General features: G+C 40.0%; 2 long non-coding RNA genes across 3 annotated transcripts in view; both read right to left on the bottom strand.

Moving 5' to 3' along the window:
- Positions 1–13,147, bottom strand: part of Gm35197 — a 148,688-nt gene that overhangs the window by 75,895 nt on the left and 59,646 nt on the right. The window lies entirely within an intron of this gene.
- Positions 7,400–12,900, bottom strand: Gm35116. Of its 2 annotated transcripts, none has more exons than XR_874924.1 (2): positions 12,714–12,900; positions 7,400–9,367 (listed from the first exon to the last, which is right to left on the bottom strand). It is a non-coding gene; the product is annotated as a predicted gene, 35116 (long non-coding RNA). The 2 variants fall into 2 exon arrangements; XR_383713.1 differs by having other exon boundaries at positions 7,400–7,570.

The following is a 13,147-nucleotide window of genomic DNA, read 5'->3' as shown; positions in this document are numbered from 1 at the left end:
GTTGCTGTTTGTTCGTTTTTCATATTCTGGATTCTCAGTTCTGCAGTCATTTTGGCCTTACGTGACCAATCACCATAACCCTGAGTTAAATGTCAGTCTTACCATCGAAAAAGCAAGCTCCATGGAGATAGAACAGTTTTACTCCCAGCATACAATATGTGCATAGAATGTCCTCCATAAATATTGTACGAATAAATAGACATTGGCTACAGTAAGAATTGCTATCAATATAGTGGCATGCTTGCATAGTCAAAATTATTTCACTAAGAAATGCTGTTAATAAATACAGAATTGTAAAGTAGTTTTAAAACTGAGAACATCATAGGGGTGAATACATTTTTAAATCGCTGTCCCACCCCTGCCCCCACACTGTCTGCTTCTCCATCCCTCCTCTCCCAGACTACAACTAATGCCAAGATTAAGCTTGAAATAAAAAGTCTTCTAACAAGAACATGGAAAGACCATGGAAAACTCATTCACACTAGATGACTATGTTAGTCACTTCCTCACGGCTATTACAAAATCCTTGACAGAGGCAAGGGAGGCTCCTTTGGACTCACCAAGTAAGAAGAGATGACGTCTGTTATGCTTGAGAAGGTATGGAAACAAGAACAAGATGCCATTGAACCCAATATCCAATCAGGAAGCAGAGAGAGATGGAGGCTGCAGCTCAGAGCATTTGACCATCTCACTCAATCTGGAACCCCAGCCCAGGAAACACTGCAGCCACAGGTCCACGTTCAGGATGAGTCTTCCCTCCAAGTTAACTCTATGAAAATGCCTTCATAAACATACCCAGGAATGTTTTTCCATGGCTAATCTAAATCCAGTACAGCTGACAATCAAGAGGAGCCCTTCCAGTGCTGGTGTGACCATTGTGGACTGATCACACATACTCATCAGTGTTGGCACCATCTGCAGACAGGATCCATTCTTCCTGTAATGAGCTTTCATTTTGACCTACACCTCAATTCCTAGGCTTTGTATTGAACCAAACTTTCAGAACCAACATTATAACAAGATTTGCTGTCTGACATTCTGAGTGCAGATTATCCCTAGGGCCGTTTACTTCAGTTTTTATTCAACCTGATTTCTTTAGGAACAAATAGCCCTGTTTTCAGGACTAGACACACGAAGTTACCAATATTGAACCTATGTTTCACTATTGCCATTGTCTGCCTTCTGAGATTACAGCATGTCCCTTTGTCTAGGAATTATTAGATTACTTTCTCAACACTGAGACTCAGCTGAGTCCCCAGAAAGTTCCTGACACACATTAGGAGCAATATATATCATCCTGGGGTTATTTTTATGTGCTTATATTTCTTGGCATCTGAAAGGTAGTGATTGGAAACATAAAAGAAAGTAATGAATATTGAAATATTAAACAAGTGGCATAACAGTATGCACTTTTACTATTTAACTTATTTGCCTCTAGAAATGTTGATTTTGAAAGAAAGAAAGGGAGGAAAGAAAGGGAGATATGGGGGAGAAGGCCAGAGTCGGAGAGATATATGGAGGTCCTTAAGCTACTTGTCTAATAAAATGAGAGGTGAGGAATGCAAACTATAAAGTCAACCTGGGTGTGCCACAGAAATCCCAAGCCACATGACCTGCTGTAGAATTCTGGAGGAGGTGATGTTTAAAATCATGCAAAAGTTGCTTTAGCTGTAACTTTTTTTTTTAAGGCTCACAAATCTCATTTTTCTACCCTGGGGTATGATGTTCAGATTTCTATTCTTACGACAAAGATGATAGCAAGCTCTTGAAGTCAGATCGGTCCAATCTACCAGCAGCTGTTACAAATTTCAGTTACTCAGGTCCAAAACCAAATGGCTGTCCATAATACCAACTCAAACTCTACGCTGATGGTGTCATCAATTAATGCTAACTCCTAGTGATGACATAGTCATTGAAAATGTGTAAAGACGGGTACTGTCTACAATGATATTTTGCTGTAACAAAGGTATAGTAAAAATGACCAAACACTTTATAAGTCCCACAAATCACAGAGCAAAATTATTTACAATGAAAACAGCTGGCAACACAATTTTATGTAAAAAGTAAAAGATCTCCAGGTCATCTTTTAAAGGCCTTGGCATATTAAGAAATCTAATTTCTTACTTACAACTTGATTAAATTCAGCTGTGAAATCTAAACAACGTTTTTATAATTTACACTTCTTACACATTGGGTAATTATATTCGGATGCAATGAGCAGATGATAAAACCTTTAAATGTGTCTGAAAAATTGCACCATAAAATTTTACTATAAATATTTGAAATGATCTACCACCATATTGTGTGTTGCTGATATTGAAGTGACTTTTCCATTTGTCTATTTATTCTAACAAGACTTTAGAATTTCAGTACGCCCAGGAAAATGAGTGACAAAATAACTTAATTTGGGGGGGGGGGAATGAAACTTGCCAAAATCCCATTGGTTCCAGTAGTGAAAACTACTGAATTATCCCCCTGAAGGTTGCACTCACCCTAGAAGATGGCTTTGACCCTTCATCCACGTCCGCAAAGTATGAATTCTTTTGTTATAACCTTCAACCTATTCCCCAGTCCTTGACCCCATACAGAAAGATATGCTTTAAAACAGATCCCCCAACTCTCATAAGCATCCTCTTTTATTCTAAGCTACCAAAGTGCTCAAGGATAGAGTGCTCCTTACTGAAGTAAGTAGTAACTCAGTTTGGGAACTGATCATGAGACTCTGCAGTCGAGTGCTAGCCTAGCACACATGAGGCCTTGTGTGTGTCCTCCATAAATGTGAGCAGGCTCTTCATTTACCTAGTCACCTCAGGAGTTTGTGGACTCGGTAATTAACACACAAACTTTCAAATCACCTTACTTCATAGAACAAAATCAATAATACTCAGCCCACGATTCTCATTATATATGGCTCTCAAGGATGTGTCTTGTTGGATAAAGTAAACAAACCTAATATAAAAGCTTTTTAAAGACCCTACATTAAAAATAAAACATCTGATAACCTTTACGGCATATGAAGTATTCTCTGAAACCACTAGAGGCTATTCGCTGTCTCAGTCTTGGTAATTTTACCTAGTAATTTTCTTGTTACAACTGTATTAAAAAGTCTACGTTTCTAACTTTATTAAACTCTTTGCACAAGAAATTTTAAGGGTCACACTTAAAGCATCTTATGTTGAGGCTTGATCTGTTGCTATATATTGCAATGCTAAATCCTGGCCCTGGTTGCCTCTAGGACAAGAGAATCCTCACATACAGCAAGTGGGCAGAAGAGAAGTAGGTGGGATTTCCATTTCCAGGTTTGTGGTCTGAGGAGAAACCACGAAGGGAGAAAGGAGAAGATGTCATAGGGTAGGTGAGTCATGAAAAGATGGCCATGAGGGCTTGCCAATTGGAGTTAAGAGTAGCCCAAATGGAACATGGCAAATCATAACTTGGGGTTATTGATAGAGACGTAGACATGATAACATGGAGAGTAGATAGCTGCAATAATGTGTTTCTTGCAGGCAGCAAAAAGAGATTCTGTTTTCTAATTCTATCAGCTATTGTGTGTCTTTTGATAAGTGAAATTAAAACGGTGGCACTCAGATTTATTACTGATATGGTATGTATTGTTCTGCATCATTTTGATCATTCTCTGATGTTTGGGACTTCCTCGGTCTTCTTAGTCTAAGTCCTCCTGGCTTACATGGTTTGGATCAGAAATCCTGTAGTTATTCTAATGGGCCTGCCTTTGCATGTGATTTGTCCATTCTCTTTTGCAGCCTTAAATATACTTTCTCTGTTCAGCACATTTAATATTTTTACAATATTATACCATTGGGGTTTCTTTTCAAACAAACAAACAAACACCAACTATATTTTATTTTACATGTGAATGTCCTGCTAGCATATAATATGTATACCAAGTATGTGCTTGGTACTCAAAGAAGTCAGAAGAAGGCATCTGATCCCCAGGAACTAGAGTTCCAGATAATTGTGAGCCATCATGTGGGTACAGAGAATCAAACCCAGGTTCTCTGAAAGAGCAACAAGTGCTTTTAACCCGGAGCCATCTCTACAGCCCCCTTGTGGAGAATTTCTATTTTGGTTCTATCTACTTGGCATTCCATATAATCTGGTATCTAGATAGGTATCTTTCCCTAGAGCTAGGAAATTTTCTTCTATGGCTTTATTAAAATATATTTTTATGTCTTTCGAGTGAAATTCTTCTCCTTATATGCCTATAATACATAGATTTTATCTTTTTATGATGTTCTTACAAAGTCATTGTATGTCCACTCATGCATTTAATTTTTTTATTATTAACCTTGACTGAATAATCCAATTCTCTTTTTTGTGTTCATATCATGATATTCTGTATTTCACACATAATCTATTCTATTGACGAGGCTTCCGATAAACTCTTTGGTAAACTCTGTATTTGACCTACTGAGCTTTTCTTTTCCATCATTTTAGTTTTGTTTTTTAAAACATAATTTAAAAAGAGTAAAGTCAATAGAATTTATTTAATCATTAACAAAAGGTTATGACAATAATAAGACTTGCTCAAAAAATTTTGGAATGCCCATACACTGTTGTGACAGAGGCTCTGCCATCTTGTATTCGTGCTGAGTCCATTTCAGGTTTAAGTAGAATTTGATCCTCTTGATGGAGAATCCCATGGAACATTACCCAGCTCTGCTTTAGGAATCCAAAATCAAGATGCCCAAATTAACTTATCTCTGGTTCTGTTAAACCAGTAGCTTGCTTCTGTGAAACTCCCCCGCGATGGCCAAACAAGATGCCAGAGTGTGGGTTTATGTTAAAATACCCCATGCTCTGGATGCACAGGGCCACACCTGGATCCCCAAACACCTGCGTGTAATCCGAAACAGCTGGAATAGAGACTTCCAGTAGGCTGAAACTCTGTGTCTGAGTGGTCATCTCTGGTAAGCTCCCCATACTTTACAAAAATAACAGGAATAACTACATGAGTGTACAAATGTATTCATGTTTCGTTTATATTTACAATAGAGAGAATTTGATAAAATTCATCTGTATTCTATGGACAAAATTATCTACTTACGGTCACTTTTACAAATTTGTAAAAAAAATTGTGTTTTTAATTTGCTTAAAGATAATAAAATAACAAATAATCCAATGGGGTATATTGTGTATACTCAACATTTTCTGTACATTTCTTTAGGTTGGGAGGAAGGAAAATATTACTTTCAGTATAATATTAAGGAGAAAACCTAGTTTCCTAATCCATATTTGCACATATGATTTTATAGGAAAAGACATGAAATATGAAAAAGGTGAAGAGCTTTCACAGTTTTATTAGTCACTGTAGTGCGAACTTCCCATGGCCTCAAGTAAGCGTCCCTCCATCCCTCCCAGTGTCAGTCAGGGCTATCTGGTCTAATAGGAGAAAGAGCAGTGCCTATGCCAGGTCTGAGATCTCGCTAAAGCTTTGAGCTTCACACCTGCTCAGTAGAGATTGTCCAACTCCACCTGCAGTCACTTCTGAAAAATGGTCCTGAATCCGTTCACTTGATTTCCTGATTCTTCAATGGTTTAATCTCAAAACCAAATTTTGACTGCCCCAAAATTTTGTGTGCATTGAAATTTTTTATTATTGGAAAATTTTTACTATTCTAAATCCACTAAATTCTCAGAACAGTTTGCTTTGCTTTAAGCTCGTCTTACTATTTTAAAACTGAAGTGATAAACCCTTCCTGCTATTTCTGGCACAATACTTGTAAAAGTCCAATGATTATTTTTGTATATAAAGGAAGATTTTTTTATGTCTCAGGAGGTATAAGAATTATCTGAAATGCAAGATTGGATCTAACTTTTTTATTAAACTTATTAATTGGCACAAATACTTTATCTATTTTTATAAAGCCCAAAACATTAAAACAGGATCAAGTAACATATTAGGTATTAAAAGAGGTACAGGGAGCTAGAGAGGTGTCTCTGTGGTCAAGAGCACTGGCTGCTCTCTCACGGGACCTGGGTATGATTCCCAGGACCCACATTCCAGCTCATAACAGTCTGTAACTCCAGCTCCAGAGGCTCTGAAGCCTGTTCTGTCCTTCAGGGGAACCAAACATGCATCATGTGATGCACAGACATACCACGAAGGTAAAATAACAATGCTCACAAAAATAAACAAATAAATTTTAAAAGGTAAATAAAGTGCAAATAGACTGAATGCTTTATGAACAATAAAAAAGACAAAAATCAATGCATTCTTAATTAAAGTGGAGATAGTTTGCTGACAGATGAAAAAACAGTTTGGCAGATTGAGATAGAAGTCAGCTGTACGTGTCTGCTACGATTATGCTCATAGAAATGACGTAGGTGGGCCGAGTTCTTTGCTCCGTAAGTGGCTTATGCTGAGGCTTACCTGAATCTGCTGTGCTGATGTAAGAGGACCCTGCTCTGGTTCCTAAAAGGATCTACAGTTTATTCCTATCACTGCTAACTTCTGTTATTTACCAAAGTGTCTCACATTTCCGGACTGTCTGTGCCTATAGCAGCCTGGGTAGTACAGGAAGAGGGAGTTTACGGTTTAGGGGAAGCAACAGCTGTTGAATGTCTTAAGGAGGGAACCAAGAACAAAACAGACTTCTGGTGACCATGCAAGCAAGCAAGTCTAAGAGATAAACTCCTGGTGATGTGACTCATTTCTCTTTCAAGTAAACTTTGTAACTTCAGGCCCTCTAATTTTTGGCTAAATATTTAAATGCACCTTTAGTGACACCATCTCTGGACATTAAAACTTAAATTCTCCCAGCTTGCTACAGAGAAACATTAACTTCCAAAAATAACTTTGTTAATTACTTTTATAAGAAGATCTGGCGTGATCCTTTGAAAATAAATATTGTATCCATCAAACTGTCTAATTAGTTTAGACAAGCCATGAGCCATGAACATGTTTGAAAGACCAACATTATGAAAATGTTGGGTTTGCTGAATAATTTGGAGAGGGGATCAACTTGCTTTGCTTTTTGTATTGTTTTGTTTTGCTACTAATAATCATATTTTACTGCATTCCCATAAGACTTGGAATGGTCTAAAATATACGGCCAGGGATCCTTCCATTTTAGTTGAAAAGAAAAATAAATAAAGCAGTTGGGATTAAACATCTTTCAAATATTTTCTTTTTTTTTTTTCTATTTTTTGCATTCGCCTTTTCATTTTTCATTCATCCTTCAAAACCTCTAAGCACGGGCAATAAAAGTATGAGACAATAAGAAAAGAGAGAAGGCAGAAAGGAGAAAAAAGAGCAAAAAGGGAAAGAAGTAGGGAGGAAGCAGAGAGGAAGTAGGGGGAAGTAGGAGGGAGTACTATAGAATTGATTGTCTGCGGAGCCAGGTTTTAGGAGCAGCAGTAACTGATTCCAGCTAAATTAAACAAAAACCAGAAAATTCTTATTGGATGCATAGTGGGGAGTTCACAATATGGTGAGTAAACTTAGACTCCAGGGTCAAAAAGAACAGGAATGAAGAACACCATCAAGGAAACCTCCCGATAGAGATGGTCAGGCTCATAAGCTTTCTGGTCCTTCCACCATGGCATCCTAGATAAAAATACAGAATATAGAGTCAGTACAACCTAGTTTGGGATAAAGTCCTACCCCACAGCTACTGAGGACCCAGGTGCATCATGTCCATGGGGAGATCTGGAGAAAGAAGATGGCGGTACTTGTGGAAGTGATGGAATGATGGAGAAGAGAGTCTGTACAAGAAGAATCCACTTGAGTGGGGAGCAGAGAAGGATTGAGCTCCTTGGGTTTTGTTCATATCCATGAATAAAGCGCATCATATTAGGGGTTCACTTGTCCATCAGGGAAGATTCTTGGCGTAAATGACTGGCAGATAGAGAAGCAAATGTTTCTCAGGAAGTGTAATTTCAGAATAGTAATGTCACCAAAAGATGCATCTTCTCATTTAAAATTCCAACTGGTAGCTAATTTGTGTGTTTGTGGACATTATACATAGAAAAGCAATCAGAATTAAAGTTGTGTGTGAAAGTTATTGTGCAGTTTTGCTTCCTTTATTTAAACTCAATAATGGGACTCAATACCAAAACATTTTGTGCTCCTAAAACTCGGCAAAAAATAATGTTAGTGATAAATCATTTCATAATATACAGATATAAATTGTATCATGCATACACAAAATGGTTTACTCTTTTAATAAATATCCTTTATTTATTTATTTACTTATTTATTTAGGTATTTTTAAGAGTTATGCCAAGACAAGTGTCGATATAAACTGGATGAAATTTTCATACAATTACAACTAGTAGGATCCAGATTCAAATGTTTTTGTTACCTTAGTGTTTTGGAAAATGACTGAAAAAAAAAATCATAGGAATTTTTTCCTAAGTCTTACTGAAATTATAACCTCTGTTTTTACATTTTAAGTATTCTTGAAAAATCCTAAATATTTCTTTCCTCAAATCCAGTTTCTCATATACAAAATTAAAAGAAAGAGAAACTTTCATGAAGATAAGAGAATAATAGTAAGTTATGCCACAAGGAAGTTGCTCTGAAGGCTCTTGTATGTATAAGTAGCAGGACGAAGATGGGAGCTACTTCAACAAAAGGTGAATTAGAGTTTTGGGCAAGCCAAAAACAAACAAGAATTTCATGTCTCCTTGATCTCTAATTATTCTCATTTCATTTCTGATGTTGTGATACAATGTCTGACACCCAGAAACTTAGGGGAGAAAGAGCCCAGGAACCAAACTCTTGATCAAGCACAGGGGGCCTTGATGAGCAGAGACGGTCTATGGTTTTAGAGCTTTATTGTAGAAAGGCAGGGGGAAAGAGAAGGTAGAAAGAGGGAGAGAGGCCATGGAATAACACTGACCACAATGGGCTGTATCTTCCATATCGATTAACGTAAAACAATACCGCCGCCAGACACGCCCACAAGTCAGCTTAATCTAGACAAGCCTTCATGGAGAACATCTTCCAGATGGTTCTACATTGTGTCAACTTGTTGGGCAGTGGGCGTGGGGAAACAAAGGGAGTGGGAGAAGACCCACATCCCGCCAGAGTTTCGGTGCTCTGGGAGGGCAGATGCAGAAGAACTGCCGCATGCTTTCCACGGGGGCCCCAGGTAAGTGTCTGGCTGTGTGAATCCACGGAATCCCAGCTCTGTGGGGGAGGGGGGTGAACAAGGGGCAGTTCTAGGTAACAGGTTCTCAGTCCCAGGCATCCCAGACACTGCTGGACACCATGGAAGACTTGAGATCAGTCATCTCTGGAGCCGAAGGGAGGAGAGGGCAGGGGAGAGGGGGAGCTGGGTAGTCCCCACATGGGCGAGAGTCCTTGGTCCCGTCTGTGGCTGGAGCGTAGGAAGGCCTTCTGGAGGGAAATTAGACGCAACTCATTAGGGGAAATCCTATCCCATCATTCAAACACAGCAGGCTTTGATGAGCAGAGATGGTCTATGGTTTAAGAGCTTTATTGTAGAAAGGCAGGGAGAAAGAGAGAAGGTAGAAGGAGAGAGAAAGAAGTTGGCCATGGCTATGGGGAGAGAAGGGGGATGGGAGGGAGAGAAGGACAGCTAGAGAAGTGAGTAAGAAAGGTGAGAGCTAGATGAAACTTATAGAGGAGAAAGTGGGGAAAAGCCTCAAAGATATGGGCACAGGGGGGAAATTCCTGAATAGAACGGCAATGGCTTGTGCTGTAAGATCGAGAATCAACAAATGGGACCTCATGAAACTGCAAAGCTTCTGTAAGGCAAAAGACACCGCCAATAAGACAAAAAGGCCACCAACAGATTGGGAAAGGATCTTTACTTATCCTAAATCAGATAGGGGACTAATATCCAATATATATAAAGAATTCAAGAAGGTGGACTCCAGAAAATCAAATAACCCCATTAAAAAATGGGGCTCAGAGCTAAACAAAGAATTCTCACCTGAGGAATACCGAATGGCTGAGAAGCACCTGAAAAAATGTTCAGCATCCTTAATCACCAGGGAAATGCAAATCAAAACAACCCTGAGATTCCATCACACACCAGTCAAAATGGCTAAGATCAAAAATTCAGGTGACAGCAGATGCTGGCGAGGATGTGGAGAAAGAGGAACACTCCTCCATTGTTGGTGGGATTGCAAGCTTGTACAACCACTCTGGAAATCAGTCTGGCGGTTCCTCAGAAAATTGGACATAGTACTACTGGAGGATCCCGCAATACCTCTCCTGGGCATATATCCAGAAGATGTTCTAACTGGTAAGAAGGACACATGCTTCACTATGTTCATAGCAGCCTTATTTATAATAGCCAGAAGCTGGAAAGAACCCAGATGCCCCTCAACAGAGGAATGGATACAAAAATTGTGGTACATTTACATAGTGGAGTACTACTCAGCTATTAAAAAGAATTAGTTTATGAAATTCCTAGGCAAATGGTTGGACCTGGAGGGCATCATCCTGAGTGAGGTAAACAATCACAAAAGAACTCAAATGATATGTACTCACTGATAAGTGGATATTAGCCCAGAAACTTAGTATACCCAAGATATAAGAGACAATTTGTAAAACACGTGAAACTGAAGAAGAACGAAGACCAAAGTGTGAACACTTTGCCCCTTCTTAGAATTGGGAACAAAATACCCATGGAAGGAGTTACAGAGACAAAATTTGGAGCTGAGACAAAAGGATGAACCATCTAGAGACTGCCATATCCAGTGATCCATCCCATAATCAGCCTCCAAACGATGACACCATTGCATACACTAGCAAGATTTTGCTGAAAGGACCCTGATATAGCTGTCTCTTGTGAGACTAGGCCGGGGCCTAGCAAACACAGAAGTGGATGCTCACAGTCAGCTATTGGATGGTTCACAGGGCCCCCAATGGAGGAGCTAGAGAAAGTACCCAAGGAGCTAAAGGGATCTGCAACCCTATAGGTGGAACAACATTATGAACTAACCAGTACCCCGGAGCTCTAGACTCTAGCTGCATATGTATCAAAAGATGGCCTAATCGGCCATCACTGGAAAGAGAGGCCCATTGGACATGCAAACTTTATATGCCCCAGCCCAGGGGAATGCCAGGGCCAAAAAGTGGGAGTGGGTGGGTAGGGGAGTAGGTGGGGAGGGTATGGGGGACTTTTGGGATAGCATTGGAAATGTAATTGAGGAAAATACCTAATAAAAAATATTAAAGAGAGAGAGAGAGAGAGAGCAACGAGGGGCCAAGCAGCCCCTTTTATAGTGGGCTAGACTATCTAGCTGTTGCCAGGTAACTATGGGGCAGAGCATACCTGCTATAGTCAGATAACTGTGGGGGTGGAGTCTAGCCAGAATGCCAGAAGCTTGGGACATTGTCTGTGTGACTGATAGTCACACACTTCTCCTGTGGGGGCTGTGGGGGCGTGGGGGCGGGGTGGGGTTGGTGGCGGTAACTTCAACAGGAGCCAGGGGTCCAGGAGACATGATCGAACACCTTCCATCCCGTGTAGGTGTAAGTCACTGCCCATCGGGTTCCCGGAGTTCCAGACCTTTGCTCGACTGGAGACCAGACTGTCTGTGCGCAGCCCACTGCCCCACATCAACTGACAATTTAAAATTAGGCTTCACACTAACCTCCTCCAGCTTCTAGCTTCTAGTTCTCTGACCTTATTAAGTTATTTAATCTCTTTGAGCCTTAATTTCTTTCCTAGAAAAGCGTTCAGTGTAGTTTGGACGAGTTCCTCCCAAGGACTTAATGGATGAAAGTGTGGCCCCCACTCCATTAGGCTAATGGGAAGTAGTAGGCATCTTCAAGAGGCGGGGCCTAATGAGAAGCCTATTGGTCATTGGGCTATGATCTTGAACAGGGTTGTTGGGCTGTGGTCACTTCCACTCTTTTGTGTATCCCTAGCTTCGGGGTACCCATATTTTCTTCCCTACACATTCCTACTATGGTGTTCTGCTTCAGCACGGCCCAAAGTACAACAGAACCAACTGGTCATGTCAAAAGAACCCATTTTTTTAAATTATTATTATTTATTTCAGTAATAGAAAGCTAACTACCACAAATAGAAATAATAATATTGATCACTCCTCAAGATTTTTATGAAGATTAAATACGTAAATGTAACATGTGTGCCATGGTGCCTAGCCTGTTGTAAGTATTGTAGTCATTAAAATTAGTAGCAAGAGACCACAGAAACAAAGATCCTATTTTCAGACTGCGGAACTGTGCTTTGGGTAGCTAGCTACTTAACTATCATATAAAATAGAGGCCGAGCGTAAAAAGCATCAGTGTAAACTTCCCACCCAGTTCTCCTAACCTCGAACCTGGCAGATGGCGCTAAAATAAACAATGAGGGTGCTGGTGAGATTCTCTATACAGACAGATTGTCTCCATTCCAGCATTTAAAGATACTTACAGGGCTAATTTCCTGGTGAGAACCCGGAAAACTCCAACTCTCTTCCTTATTCATTCTACTCTCCCCTCCTCCCCTCTCTAAGACAGACACACACACACACACACACACACACACACACACACACACAAGCAGTACTCCTCACAAGCCATGTAAATGAAAAGAAGCATTTAATAGAATGATAGCCCACCCAAGGGAAAGGGGGAATAAAGAAAGAAAAGAAAGAGAGAAAGAAAAATGAAGAGAAGGGAAATAGGATGAAATCTCTGGGAACCCAATGGCTGTGATTGGTACCACTTTCTACCCTCCCCTCTGCTCTCCACCACTCACAACACGAGGCGATTATCGGTGAGTTCTACCGCAGCGCACCTGCCAGTTTCCTCCAGAGCACATGAAGATGGCCAGAGCGCTACTTATGTAAGAGCTTCTTAGCCTTCTTAGTTTCTCAGACTTCTGAGTCTGAATGAAATCCACAGTCTCTCCCCCTTGCCAACCTTCTCTTTCTGTTTATTTCCAAGAAGAATTAAAGCGCTTTAGCCTGTTTGATTTTGGAAAAGAGTGCCCTTTGATAGAGTGGAGTCCTGTCTTTGACCCCAGCAATCATCATAAGGAGTGTGGCTAGTGCACTTTTAGAGAGCTTGGCAGCCACAAAGCCAATCCATTGTTAAATCAGAACAATAAGGACATTTATCCCCTGAACAAGACAGTATTAGACTCAGCCATTTAGATGGACAGGAACGAACAGGGCACTGACTGTATTTGGC

Source organism: Mus musculus, chromosome 14 (genome assembly GCF_000001635.26).
Source record: "Mus musculus strain C57BL/6J chromosome 14, GRCm38.p6 C57BL/6J".
Taxonomy (NCBI): Eukaryota; Metazoa; Chordata; class Mammalia; order Rodentia; family Muridae; genus Mus; species Mus musculus.
This window is presented reverse-complemented; position numbering and strand designations above follow the sequence as displayed.